We start from the raw sequence: 14,702 nt of genomic DNA, 5'->3' as shown, positions 1-14,702 counted from the left end.
GAGCCATAATCAAATCAAAATGTGTCTGCATACTTTCCCATGGGGACGGAGGAGGAGAAGGAGGGGGCGTCCAATTAAACGGTGACACTGGAGAGATAAACAGATGGATTATAATCAGAGTTTCAAACAAAAGCAGGGAGGAAGAAGGAGAGCAAATATGTGGCCGGCCGCTGGTATTTCAGAGGTTATTTTTGGACATTTTCAGAGGGCTAAAACGTGTGACTCTGAGTAACGCCAACAGCTAACGAGCTAACATAACTAAATGTGTTCAAACAAAAAGATGGGAAAGGAGACAAATGTTTAATGTTTGGAGGAGTGTTTGCGATGTGACACCCTGATGACGTCTCATTTATATCAAAGCAAACCTTTAATTCCACCGTTCATCTGTGTCATGTTGCACAGGAGTGATGGAAATAAAACAGAAAATACAACAATATATCCGTAAAACTGGAGTTTAAAGGACCAGTATGTAGGATTTTGTGGCATCTAGAGGTGAAGTTGCAGATTGCAACCATTTGAATACTCGTGAAAGGTCCTCTAATCGTCCGGCTGTGTTCACTGAAAGGTAGACGCTGGCGCTAGCTCATAGCGCTAGCTGCTAATGGCTGCTGTAAACGCCAATCATCATCCACAATAAGCCCCTCCTGTAAATATGAGGAAGCAAACACTCTGTGCGTCCTGTTTCATGCTCTAATCGTTACTTTTCTTGGTGTGGACGACAGAGACTGTACGAGGACTTACTGCAGGTTCCTCTTCACCAACACACACACACACACACACACACACATTTTCTGGTCTAATAAACCTTTACAGCTTTGACTCATTCATAAAAATACAACTGGCTCCAGCTCATCTCCATGTTTCCTTCCTCTCTGACTTTTTATCTGAGACTGATCCCGTATTGACAGTCAGACTGTGGACATATGACGGCCTTTAGCTCGTGTTTCTAGAGTTACGTGTTGTTACGAACACGTTAGGAATTGTTAAAATGTGATATTTCTTAAAGGGAGTTTGGTGCAGGGAGCTTTTAGTTGGATTCAAACTGCTGATATGGATCATTGTTAACGTTTAGTCTCCACTACAGAGACACTAGCTAACTGCTGAAGGCTGATCAGGTTGTCTGATGGTATTAGATTGATTAATGGTTTAATAATGAGAGTATTGTTTACTGACGCTGGCTGATCAGGATCATTAGCAGCTAATTGTACTCGGTTTCTAAGAGCAATGTGCTGTAAATGGTTGTAAACATAACAAAATAATAAATAATAATAACGAAATATCATTAATGCTGTTATGAGGCGAATATCGGCTCGTATATCGGTGCATCCCTAGTTGAATTTGAAGCAGATGAGTCAGTCTGATGAGATCTGAGGATTATTTATCTCTGTCACTGCTCAGGTCTCATCTTACCGGCCACGTTGAAACTGTCAGTGTCGCCTTCGCTCGGACTCTCTGAGCTCCGACGTTTGGGACTCGGTTCTCCACATAAAGTATGAAATCATGTTTGGCTGTTTTCATCAGTGGGAGTTAACGCCGTCTGCTGCTCCTGAACAGCTCCCTGCTGACAGGAGGTTACCGTCCTGCTCCACACCTGGAACACAGCTGCTGCTTCACACACCAACACACACCAACACACACTAACACAGTTTGTCTCCATATGGGCAACTCCTCGGTCCAAAACACACACATTCCACATGCCAAAGTTTCCACTTCATACAAATTTAAACACACAGTGTGTGTGTGTGTGTGTGTGTGTGTGTGTGTGTGTGTGTGTGTGTGTGTGTGTGTGTACACCACAAAGTCTTTTAAAAGACCTTTTTGTTTAGGAAGGAATTTATTTCTGTTATTGTGTTCTAACTCACTTCTAAAGGTGGTTGTGTTTTAGCCTAGCTCGGTCCAGACTCAATAACTCGACATCCATCTGAAGAATCTGTGGAGGCAGTTATGGTCCGCAGTGGATTAATCACACACTGTAATTAAAACAGCCCGTCGTCTCTGTGACGTCCTCCACAGGTTTGTGAAGAGCCATTGCTCTTTGTGGTCGGCTCTGGGAGCACCGTGATGTCACTCAAAGTGGCCATGCCCTTAATTATGCAAAAGTTTAAGCCTTAATTTAATTTAAAGGAGTGAGTTGTATAAACGTACAGTTCTAATGAATGGAGAAATTAGCTCTAGAGACCAAAAGGCTGTAAACATGTTTATTTCAGCTGTAAACAGACATTTTAATATGGGGCCTTATGGAGATTGACTCACTGCTGGAGCCAGCCTCTAGTGGACATTAGAGGAACTACACGGAGGTATCCGCTTGGCTTCACTTCAAAAGTCCTGCTGCATCAGCTGTTAGCATTTCTTGTTTCCACTGTAACAGTGGACACAGTAGCTGTATTACATTGACATTGAACAAAATTTTTAAATGTGATGGTTTGACGGAAGGCCTGAAGGGAAGCTTTCAGTGGACGGACACCAGAGATACCAGACATCACATCAACAAGGAGTCACTTACAGAGTATGTATGTGTGTTTATGTTCCGAGAGGAAGGGGTTAAATTTAATTATGCAAATTGTGTCAATTGTGTTAAAAATTTAAATATTCACTATTAAAAAAGAGCTAAATTTAAGGGAAAGTTACTGCAACATTAGCTTATTTAGTGGCAACATATTCTCTCGAGGGCTGTTTCCGAATCTAAACATTTTCTATGTCGTCTAGTCGTCGCACATTGATATTCATTTAATTATTAGGGACCTCGCAAGCGACCGCTGGAGGTCCCTATTGTTTTTGGTTCGTTTCTTTATTATTATTATTATTATTATTTTTAGGACCCTTTGACTGCATTTTTACCCCCTGAACATATACGAAAAGTCAATTTTATTTGGCAAAGTTGTCAGGCCTGGTGAAAATGCGGAGTTTACATGTGTCACTTTCAGGTCTGCCACTAGGTGGCGCTACTGTTGAGAAACGAATTTTCACTTTTTTGTTACTTAATAACTTTTGCATATTTGCTCGCACATTCAAAAAACTTATATCCACGCGTTCAGTGAATGGAGCTGAATCTCTCCATATAGGCCCCGCCCACTTCCGCCTATAATTTTTTTTCGTTAGAGTGCGAAATGTCGTTAAACTACTTTTTCGTGTTCCTCCTACACGCTTTGTCCGATTCGCACGAAATTTTTCACCTAGCACCTGGGGACCGCCCTGGCAAAAAAAGCAATTTGAACATTTTCGAAATTTCAAACAATAAGCACGCTATAAAATTAGCACTTCCTGTGGAATTTTCATCAAAAAAGGAAGTGGACCATTTCTCCACATTGGTATGTCCGATTGACACCAAACTTGGGTGCATAGTTCCAGGTGTCTTCCTTAAGCATCGTGCACAATTTCAGGCCATCAGCACTAGGTGGCGCTCTTTAAAATGAAGACGTTTATATCTCTACAACGGTATGTGTGATTAAGATGAAACTTGGTACGATGCTTCCCCATGGCTACCTGAGGCTCCCTTAAAAAGGACAAAAAAAATACGCCACTAGGTGGCGCTCTTTTGGCATGAAAAATCACTGTACGGACACCGTAATAGTTATGAATATGAAATTCACAGGGCACGTGTAGAGTAGTGCCTGAAGCTCACATATCAAAAATCGTGTTTGTCCTGTGTGTAGCGCCCCCTACAGGATAAAAAAACAGCAGCCCCGGCGCCACGTTTCACCGATATGTACGAAACTTGGTAGGCCCGTTTAGAATGCCGGGACGTACAAAAAAGCCTCTTGGACCTATACCCGAAACCCCACAGGAAGTCGGACATTTTGATTTAAAGTTTCACTTTCTGCGAATTTATCGCGTTGTGTTTGAACGAACTCCTCCTAGGGAATTTATCCGATATGCTTCAAAATTTGTGAGTACACTCAAAAAATGGTCCTGATTTAAAGTTGTGCTATTTACGACATTCCGTCAAACGGCGTGTCCGTGGCTTCCCATCAAAGTCAGCCATTTTGCATTCTGTGCTCATTTTCTGTGATTTTTCGCCTTGTATTTGAACGAACTCCTCCTAGGGAATTTATCGGATCTACTTCAAATTTAATCAGCACAATCTAAAGACATTCATGATTTAAAGTTGTGCTATTTACGACATTCCGTCAAACGGCGTGCCCGTGGCGTTGCGTTGAATTTCGACCAGTCACCCTAAACAGATAGTACTCAACTTCAGTGTACAGTCCCACCCTGAACACGTCCTCATAACTTCAGCGTACATGATCCAATCTCAATGAAACTTCACGTGTTTGATAACACTCCCACCCTGAACACGTCTACATGACAATATTCAGACAAAGTGATAGCGCCACCCACTGGCAACAGGAAGTAAGCGCTGCGTGGCGATTTTGAGCTGCGTGACGATTTTGAGCTGCGTGACGTGAAATGACTGTGCCAGTGACGACTTGTCCAATTCAGCGGATTCGCCATGAAATGCCACTCATAACTTCAGTGTGCAATGTCCAATCTCCGATAAACTTAATATATTCTGAAACAGTTTTGCCCTGAACACGTCCTCATAACTTCAGCGTACGTGGTCCAATCTCAATGAAACTTCACGTGTTTGATAACAATCGCGCCTTGAACATGTCTACATGACAACATTCAGACATAGTGATAGCGCCACCTTCTGGCAACAGCAGGTAAGCGCTGCTTGGCGATTTTGAGCTGATTTACGTGACATTTTCATGTTGTGGTCCCCATGTGTTACGACGGCACGCCACGTGGCTGCAGCACGTCCCGAGTTGGGTGGAGTGCGAGGTCCCGCTCAACGCTGCTTGCAGCTTTAATTATTATTATTTTTAGGACCCTTTGACTGCATTTTTACCCCCCTGAACATATATGAAAAGTCAATTTTATTTGGCAAAGTATTCAGGTCTGGTGAAAATGGGGAGTTTACATGTGTCGCTTTCGGGTTGGCCACTAGGTGGCGCTACTATCATAAAAAATGCGTTTATTCTAATAACTTTTGCATAGTTTATGGTACATTCAAAAAACTTATATCCACGCGTTCAGTGAATGGAGCTGAATCTTCCTATATAGGCCCCGCCCACTTCCGCCTATAATTTTTTTTCGTTAGAGTGCGAAATGTCGTTAAACTACTTTTTCGTGTTCCACCTACACGCTTTGTCCGATTCGCACGAAATTTTCCACCTAGCACCTGGGGACCGCCCTGGCAAAAAAAGCAATTTGAACATTTTCGAAATTTCAAACATTAAGCACGCTATAAAATTAGCACTCCCTGTGAAATTTTCATCAAAAAAGGAAGTGGACCATTTCTCCACATTGGTATGTCCGATTGACACCAAACTTGGGTGCATAGTTACAGGTGTCTTCCTTAAGCATCGTGCACAATTTCAGGCCATCAGCACTAGGTGGCGCTCTTTAAAATGAAGACGTTTATATCTCTACAACGGTATGTGTGATTAAGATGAAACTTGGTACGATGCTTCCCCATGGCTCCCTGAGGCTCCCTTAAAAAGGACAAAAAAAATACGCCACTAGGTGGCGCTCTTTTGGCATGAAAAATCACTGTACATATACCGTAATAGTTATGAATATGAAATTCACAGGGCACGTGTAGAGTAGTGCCTGAAGCTCACATACCAAAAATCGTGTTTGTCCTGTGTGTAGCGCCCCCTACAGGATAAATAAACAGCAGCTCCGGCGCCACGTTTCACCGATACGTACGAAACTCGGTAGGCCCGTTTAGAATCTCGGGACGTACAAAAAAGCCTCTTGGACCCATACCCAAAACCCCACAGGAAGTCGGCCATTTTGATTTAAAGTTTCACTTTCGGTGAACTTTTCGCGTTGTATTTGAACGAACTCCTCCTAGGGAATATATCGGATATGCTTCAAAATTTGTGAGTACACTCAAAAAATGGTCCTGATTAAAAGTTGTGCTATTTGTGCATGTACGTTGAAGGGCGTGTCCGTGGCGTGCCCTCAAAGTTGGCCATAGTGAATTCCGTGCGCATTTTCGGTGAATTTTTCGCCTTGTATTTGAACGAACTCCTCCTAGGGAATTTATCGGATCTGCTTCAAAATTGGTCAGTACAGTCAAAAAATGGTGCTAATTAAAAGTTGTGCTATTTGTGCATGCACATTAAAGGGCGTGTCCGTGGCGTGCCCTCAAAGTTGGCCATAGTGAATTCAGTGCGCATTTTCGGTGATTTTTTCGCCTTGTATTTGAACGAACTCCTCCTAGGAAATTTATCGGATCTGCTTCAGAATTGGTAAGTACAGTCACAAAATGGTGCTGATTAAAAGTTGTGCAATTTGAGACTGTACGTTGAACGGCTTGTCTGTGGCGTGAGGTCAAAGTTGGCCACTTTGAATTCTTTCGTCATACAAACTGATAGAAAAGTTCAGCTGGGACTGTACATTAAACCGCGTGCCAGTGACGACTTGTCCATTTCAGCAGATTCGCCATAAAATAGTACTCATAACTTCAGTGTGCAATGTCCAATCTCCGATAAACTTAATATATTTTGAAACAGTTTTGCCCTGAACACGTCCTCATAACTTCAGCGTACGTGGTCCAATCTCAATGAAACTTCAAGTGTTTGATAACACTCTCGCCTTGAACATGTCTACATGACAACATTCAGACATAGTGATAGCGCCACCCTCTGGCAACAGGAGGTAAGCACTGCTTGGCGATTTTGAACTGATTTACGTGACATTTTCATGTTGTGGTCCCCACGTGTTACGACGGCCCGCGACGCGGCCGCAGCACGCCCCGAGTTGGGTGGAGTGCGAGGTCCCGCTCAACGCTGCTTGCAGCTTTAATTTAAATAGATATAGATATCTATATATTAGTGCTGTCAGTTGTCAGTGGCTTGTCTGTTTGAGTAACTGGCTCAAAGCAAAGAAGTAGTAGGCTTACCTTTTATTGGCAACCGATCCACTTTTCCATGTTGATAAGAGCATTAAAATTAGAAAAAACAATGGGACAAAAAGAAATCACGGGACATTTAGAAAAGAAAGATAAAAATGTGCGATTACTTGCGATTAATTGCGAGTTAACTATGACATTAATGCGATTAATCGCGATTAAATATTTTAATCGTTTGACAGCACTGCTATATATATATATGGATATAACATCCAGCTGTTTAATGCTAACAGTCTTTCAGTCCTTGTTTTATTTAGTCAGAAACTCATGGCGGAGCTATTGAGTCTGGTAAGCTAGCTAGCGCATACTGACACACTAGCTAGCTACATTTAGCTACTACATGTTTTTGAAAACATTTATTTTGTGAAGACGTATTTGTGTAACAGCTGGAAGGTTATAAGAAGCAGCTGAGTTATGTAACACCCTCCTGGTTTAACTATAGGGTTTGCATCATGCAAATAAAGCGGGACGACGAGGTGACTTCTTATCACCGCCCGGTTGGTAGATGGATGATCAAGAACAAACAGATGCTCTTTTACTGAGAGATGCTGCAGGTGGAGACAGAGCTGAAGGTAGGCTGGATTCAAACACTACAGCTTTTAAAACATTTATTCAGCTTCAGCAAGATTAGACTGAAATCATCAGCTCTATTGGCCTACAACAAATACAGGTTGTTTCATTGCTCTAAATGTAAGAACAAGGACAACACAGCTGAACAAATAATGGTAAATAATAGAGTATTATTTATTTCACTGGTTCCCAACCTTTTTCCTTAAAGAACTCTTTTCTGTCATTGAGTAAACTGACCACGTCTGACTATGTGACATATTTATGGATATTTCATGTTATATTCAACTGATAAACCCAAACAGTGAACACAATAACTGCAGGAAGTTTGTGTAAAATTGTAAATTTGGATGAATATTTCTGATATTTTTAGGAACCTTTTATGCAATTCTCTTGTATTTTTAACAATCAGACAGACTTAATAATCTTCTTTTCTGACAGATTCACTGTTTATTCTCATTTCTCTATCAGCTGTTTGGTTGGTTTCTGATGCAGGACGAGGCTGTTGATCAGAGACTGAAGCTCTGTCAGTGCACACTGTGATCAATAATAATAAAACTAATATACACTGTTGACTCTTTAAACTTTACATCTTAAATAATAATATCAGCATTTAAAAATAACAATTTCATGTTGTTTTCTTCGCAGAAATTAATATAAAGCTGAGATATCAGCCTACTGTATTTATATTTTTAAGGTTTTTTTTAAATCAAGAAGACCTCTCAACCCCACAGGAAGCTTTGGTGATGTAGACCAATATGTGAAAAAATATATTAATATATTAATTAATTAATTAATTAATGACCAACAACATAAATCAAGATATAAATGATGACATCTACGTATAAAATTTTTTTTATAATGAGACATGAACCTATTATGGACGTAAGTAGATGTTTTGATTGATGATTATTATAATATCATAAAATACTTACCTTTTTATGATAATTATGATAAATGTTATATTATAATAACATTGTAGCCGTTTACTGATATGTGTCACACAATTTAAGTTTCCAGTATCTTTCCACTCAGAAAGTTTAGGTTTGACCAAACAGCTGATCTTTTTATTTATACAGTAAACACAAAGTGACAGGGTGAAGATTAAAACATTTCAACCAGTAACAACACAGTGAATTATCAGAATCAGAATCAGGTTTATTACCCAGCAGGTTTTCACATTCAAGTAATTTGCCTTGGTAAGTTGGTGCAATACAATAAATATATAGAAATATAAATAAAGATAAAAAGAGAGACAATATGTACAATATAACCAATTATTTAAATAATCAACGAAGAGCTATACAATGCTATATAACTGACAAAATGAATAAAACTTAACAGAAAGACCTTGTTGACAACCAGCATCTGCTCATCAGCTATTATCCAGTTACAGACATTTAAAGTTACTAACGCCCATGTTGTACAGCAAAAATTAACCGTTTGATGTTATTAGAATCCTTTGTTCTGTCATCATAAAATATTCTTTCTTCATGTTTATTGAGACGAAGGTAGATGGAGAACACACAGTCATAAAGTGAAGAGATTTTTTCAGTAAAATTTGAAATAAAATGCAGTGCTGTGTAGATTAAACAGACAGTGTGAAATCTATAATAGCCTGTCAGTCAAACAACATTGATCTGTTGCCACGCAGTATAGCTACGTTATAAAGGATAGTATCGTTGGCATAAAGACAATGCCCATGTAGCAGGAATTTTAAACTGTCTAAAAAGCTAAATCTTTGTTCTGTATTCAAACCATTTTGAGCTCGGATTAATCGCCTCGTCCTGCCCCAGCTGCCGTTCTGTGAAATTCCACCAACAAATTAGATTCGGAGGGATATGGTTTCTGTGATCCAATGCAAATGTGGCCATTTGCATTGGATCACAGAAACCATATCCGTATCTCCCTTCAGCTTGTTTTGAATACACCAGATGTAAACTCAGACTCCACTCGCTGCCCGTCATGCAAATCCACAGGTGGGTCCAGTTTAAAATGAGCTCGTAGAGAAACAAAAAGGCCAAATTACAAACAGGAGATCCTCTTGAATGCAAAACCAAGAGAGGATGGATGTTGTTTAGGTGCAAACACCAGCCTGGAAATACACAACATGTGTGATGGAGGTGTGGAAAACCTAAATGTAGATAATTTTTTGTTGTCTGTTTGGGGGATCTCTCTCTGGCTGAATCTGTGTTTAAACTTGGTGAATGAGTACCTGGTTGTTACTTAAACATAGATAACAGTACAAAAAGAAACCTTTTTAAGCATGTTAAAAAGTACTTAGTGACTATGTGAGGCAGTTTTAGTGCTCTTTAATCCATGTACAAACAGGACGGAGGGTAGCAGAAGGTTAGAGCAGTGGTTCCCAACCTGGAGGTCAGGACCCTCACTAGGGGTCGCCAAAGCTTCAAAGGGGGGGTCACAAACCCTTCTTGATTTTAAAAGGCGTAAGGAAACAAAGTAGGCCTGTATCTCAGCATATTGTTAATTCCTGTGAACTAAATGAAATTACTTTTTTAAAGTTTGGCCAATGGGCATGCTTCACGGAGAAGAAAACACTGAATTGTCTATTGTCTATTTATTTTCTAATTGTATTAGAAAATAAAATACAAACAGACTTAATTAAGGGAAAAATATAATTAAAACTCATCTCTGATCAGTATTCACAGGAAATAATCTCTGGTTTTACACAAACTTATTATTGCGTTCACTGTTCAGGTTCATTGTACAGTTCATCAGCTGTTCACTACTGTTGTTGTTATACATTGAGTATGATATATCAATAAAATATGTCACTGAGTTTACTCAATGATAGAAAAGGCGTTAGTGGTTTTCTCGCTTATTGTGACCACTAGATGTCCCCAAATCCTGCACACTTGACTAAAATTTATAAAAATTACATTTTTATGCTGCCTTCCTACACTTGCTCAGCAGTATGAGGTGTACTCACCACAAGGTGCAGAGCAAAGTGAACATCTGGCAGAACTCAATAAATGAAGGGTTTGGGTGCACAGCTTACTTTTTCTCTTTTTGTATCATTGATCCTAAAACTCTGCTTTTACCTCTGCAGATCCTGGACTATTCAACCACAGTGTTTGAGTTTGGTAAAGATGAATCTGTCTGAAGCCAACGACACCTTTACGTCGGACGCCTGGTCTTACTTCCCTCTCAGAGCAACAGTCTTGTTCACCTGCAACGTCTTGCTGGGTTTGCCCACTAACGTTTACGTGGTGTGGCAGATAGCCAGCGGAGCGGGTGGGTCCGTGGCCCCGGAAATCTTTGCTCTCAATCTGTCAGTCTCTGAGATCCTCTTTCACATCTTGGTCCTTTATGTGCTGCTGCACTTCCTGCTGAAGATGTCGATAGATGTCGGGATACAGGTGCTGCTCTGTGGCCTACAGTTCATGTTCATTTCTCGATCCAGCTTCCAGAGCTGCATCTGCCTGGAGCGCTACCTGGCCGTGGTACATCCCACGGTCTTCCTCAGGTAACTCAAGAAAAGGATGGATGGGACCGATGAAATCTGTGTAGTTCTTTGTAGTTTCACCTTGGAAAAAAACTTCAGTCAGTAAACTCCATAAATCAGCTCGGTACCGCTGTCGTCAAACTGTCCTCTGTCTCAGACTGCAGTTAGCTAACGGCAGCTACATTAGAGTTAGCTAACAGTTGTACAGTTAGAGTTGAGGCAGAGCAGCCGGAGGACGTCAGAGGGAAAACCAGACAATATTCTCTCCATAAAATCTGATCCGGTTTCACCCAAATCACTGATAAAGTTGTGTTTGTACAGTAATCAGTGAGCTCCGCTAGCTCGCCATGCTGTTAACTAGCTAGCTAACTAATGAATATTCACTCTGTATCACTAAAAGTTGAAGGTTGATTGACGGGTGAATGTCAGGATATTATTGGTTGGTTGGTTGGTTGGTTATTCATGCTGACGTAAGCACACGTCATATTTAGTTTTACAAGAAGACACAATGATTGGATTCTGATATAAAAATATAAAGAAATGTAGTTTTTTTAATTGTTTTGTCAGACATTGTTAAATAGGGGAACAATATAACGGAGGATGTGACCTTAAAGGGTTAAAATTACATTTTTCATTTCACCTGGACTTTAAACAAGTCTTAATTTTCCTCTCTACAGGTTCAAACCCCTCCGTCACAGGTTAGCGTGCTGCACGGTCAACTGGCTACTGATGCTGTTTTACTGCCTTGTACCTGCCTTCACGCTGTCAACCATTCACTTAGTATACCTGCTGGTATCTCTGTCCTCCTTCTTCCTCGTGCTCATGTTATACTGCGGTGTCCACATTCTGTGCGTGCTGAAGCAGCCGGGGCCTGGCGATGGGGGTCTGGGCCACAAGAGCTGGAATAGCATGAAGAGAAAGGCCTTCAAGGTCATCCTGATCACCCTAGTGTTCACCAACATCACCCACTTCATCATAGTCTTCATCCTGGGCCCAACGTTGTTGTTTGCATCGCAGGAGATCGTCATGCTGATCACATTACTCAGCTGGTCCATCAACATTGTCATTGGATTCATCACCCCTCTGCTGTACCTCCACAGAGCCGGGAAACTGCCCTGCATCAAGTTCTGAGTTTGGTTTCATGGCTTTTTAGAAATGTTTCCCATCAAAGATCTGGTCTGTAATCTTCTGCATACTGTCCATATCTTTGACAAATACAAACATATCACCACCTTGGAGAGTACTGACAGTCGGAAGTCTGGATTCTGGGTTTCCCGCTCACCATTATCTTTCTTCATAACTGGTGATGGAAAATGGAGCCTGGGTGGAGAAAACCACCATATATACCTCCCTTTGACCCTACAATAATGAGCTGTAATGTTGTTGTAATAGCAATAACTCTTTTTACCAAAAAAACACCACAAGAGAGCAAAACATTTTGTCAAATACTTTACATATAAATCGTATAAAAATATGTTAAAGGAAAGTATGCTACTGTGTGACAAGTAATACTTTGTAATGTTGCTTCAGAAACTCACTTTTTGTCACTTGTTATAGGATATGATAGATGAATGTGTTTGAACAGGAAGTCATGACTCCTCCGGTGTGACACATCGCTCCTTTACTCTTCAAAGTTAAAGGAAATCAATATTTCTCCAACTAAAACACACTCATTTGTGGAACATGATGAAGAGCATTATTCATGTCATGAGCTGAAATCATGAAAAACCAAATCACCTGGGACCAACAACGTTCAGGCTGCAGCTTTATGTAACACATCTAAAAACCCTATTAAGTGCTCATATGAGGAAAAAGCTGCTCCGACACTTCACAGGAAAGAAAACGCTGCCATATTCAGAAGCCGCTTTGATTGTGGAGGTCAAACAGAGAGCGGCAGGTTCAGGCAACCTAAGATCTTCACACTCACTCCATCCTCCTCTCCTTGATGTTGCAGTAATATGATGTAACAGTGGGCCTGGATGGCTCCCGTGGGGGCTGGTTAGTCGACTTAATGGACTGCCACAGCTAGCTTCAAAGACTTGGGGAGTAAAAAAAGTAAAGAGCGATGGTAGGGGGTGGGGTGGGGGGGGGCGTAAAAAAAGAAGCTGGAAGAGCGGAGAGAAAGACAAGGGTGAAGAAGTCATCGTCTGAGTCGGCCTCGTGGTGGAGGAGCGGATGGAGGGATGATAGTGCTGCAGTGATGATTGATTTTACAGCCCTGATCATTGTTGATGACGTTACACATTTCCTTGTTACTGTTTTTTAAATGCACGATCAGTATACATTGGATTGTATGTCCCCCAGGCTGGGGGAGGTGGGGGAGGTGGGCCACCCTCCTTTGATTAGAGGAAGTTAACTCTGCTTTTAAAGAAATTTCCCACACTGTCCACTCTGGGTCAGCACTGGACTTGGAGAGGGCGAGTTGAGACATTTTCAACCCACATGATGCAGATGTGTATAACTTTGGTAATGATGTGAATATTAACAGCAGCTATGATGTGTTTGATCATGGTAAAGTGTGGACAATCTCTTTTTTTACAGCCTTACAGAACTTTTCCTGTTTCCTCTTTACAGGTTTATTTTTAATCCACAAACAACTGGAAAATAAAATATGAAGTTCAACAACGTGTTTGACCTTTGTGTGTGTGTATGTGTGTGTGTGTGTGTGTGTGAGAACATATGGATGTAATGATACCCTGCATAACAAGCAGATAGGATTACACACACACACATGCATGCAATCATACTGTTACACTTGTATGCACGCATGCACAAATACAGGCACATGTCACACACACACACACACACACACTGTATATCAGGACGTTAAAGGGAGGAGTTGTGTGTCCTGTGTAAACCTTGTATCTTCGATCTGTTTGAATTCAGTCGATGATGATGTTTTCTCTCCATTTGTCTTCTTGTTAAAACTCTGAATTTGTATTTGTTGTATATTTCTGTTGTACAGCAGAAGGGTGGCGGTACGCGGCCTTGTTTCATGCCGCTGTGTGTTGATTTTGCAGTTGTGAGTTGTGATGAAATGCAGCGCCGCTGGAAGCGGCTGCTGAACATCTGAGTATTACACCGTGATTATCTGTACATACATACATCCAGTAGAACTCATTCAAATTACAAATACAGAAATCTTATGGTTGTCTCTTCTAAACGTCACACACACACTCACACACAGTGTAATCTGTTTGGCACTGGTTGCCTTCCTGCACACTGTCATGTTTGATGTTTAATTTAAAGCCATCAATCAGAGTATGGCTTCTTTATTTACACACACAGTATGTAGTTTCTGCTGCTGATTTAAACTGAAAATGCTGGGGCGCCCGGTAAGCTCAGTGGGTAGAGCTGGTGACCCATGTACCGAGGCTGAGTCCTTGCTGCAGCGGCCCAGGGTTCGAATCCGACCTGCAGCCCTTTGCTGCGTGTCATCCCCTCTCTATCTGCCCCCCTTTCCTGTCTGTCTTCACCTGTCCTATCAAATAAAAGCCAAAAAAAATACTTTAAAAAAAACGCAAAAAACACTGAATAACACTGAAGTTCCACCTTAACAATCACTGCTTCTCCCACGCTGTTGGACAGACAAAGGACGTCCCGGAGGGGCTGCGAGCCGAGCTGCTGCTAACGTTAGCTCAGCTTGTTTCTCTGATAACTTAAGATCCAGACGTCCGATGACTAAAATGCTTCATCAGGTTCAAATCTTAAGTTGAGTTAAAAAGCACCGAAAGAAAGAAAGAAAGA

At 41.1% G+C, this 14,702-nt stretch overlaps 1 protein-coding gene across 1 annotated transcript in view; it reads left to right on the top strand.

The window, feature by feature from the left end:
- The window catches only part of sugct (succinyl-CoA:glutarate-CoA transferase), a 68,172-nt gene that overhangs the window by 44,200 nt on the left and 9,270 nt on the right, over positions 1-14,702 (top strand). The gene's annotated exons all lie outside the window — the stretch shown is intronic.

This window comes from Dicentrarchus labrax, unplaced genomic scaffold, assembly GCF_905237075.1.
Source record: "Dicentrarchus labrax unplaced genomic scaffold, dlabrax2021, whole genome shotgun sequence".
Lineage (NCBI taxonomy): Eukaryota > Metazoa > Chordata > Actinopteri > Moronidae > Dicentrarchus > Dicentrarchus labrax.
Note: the sequence above shows the minus strand (reverse complement) of the source record. Positions and strands in the feature narration are given on the sequence as shown.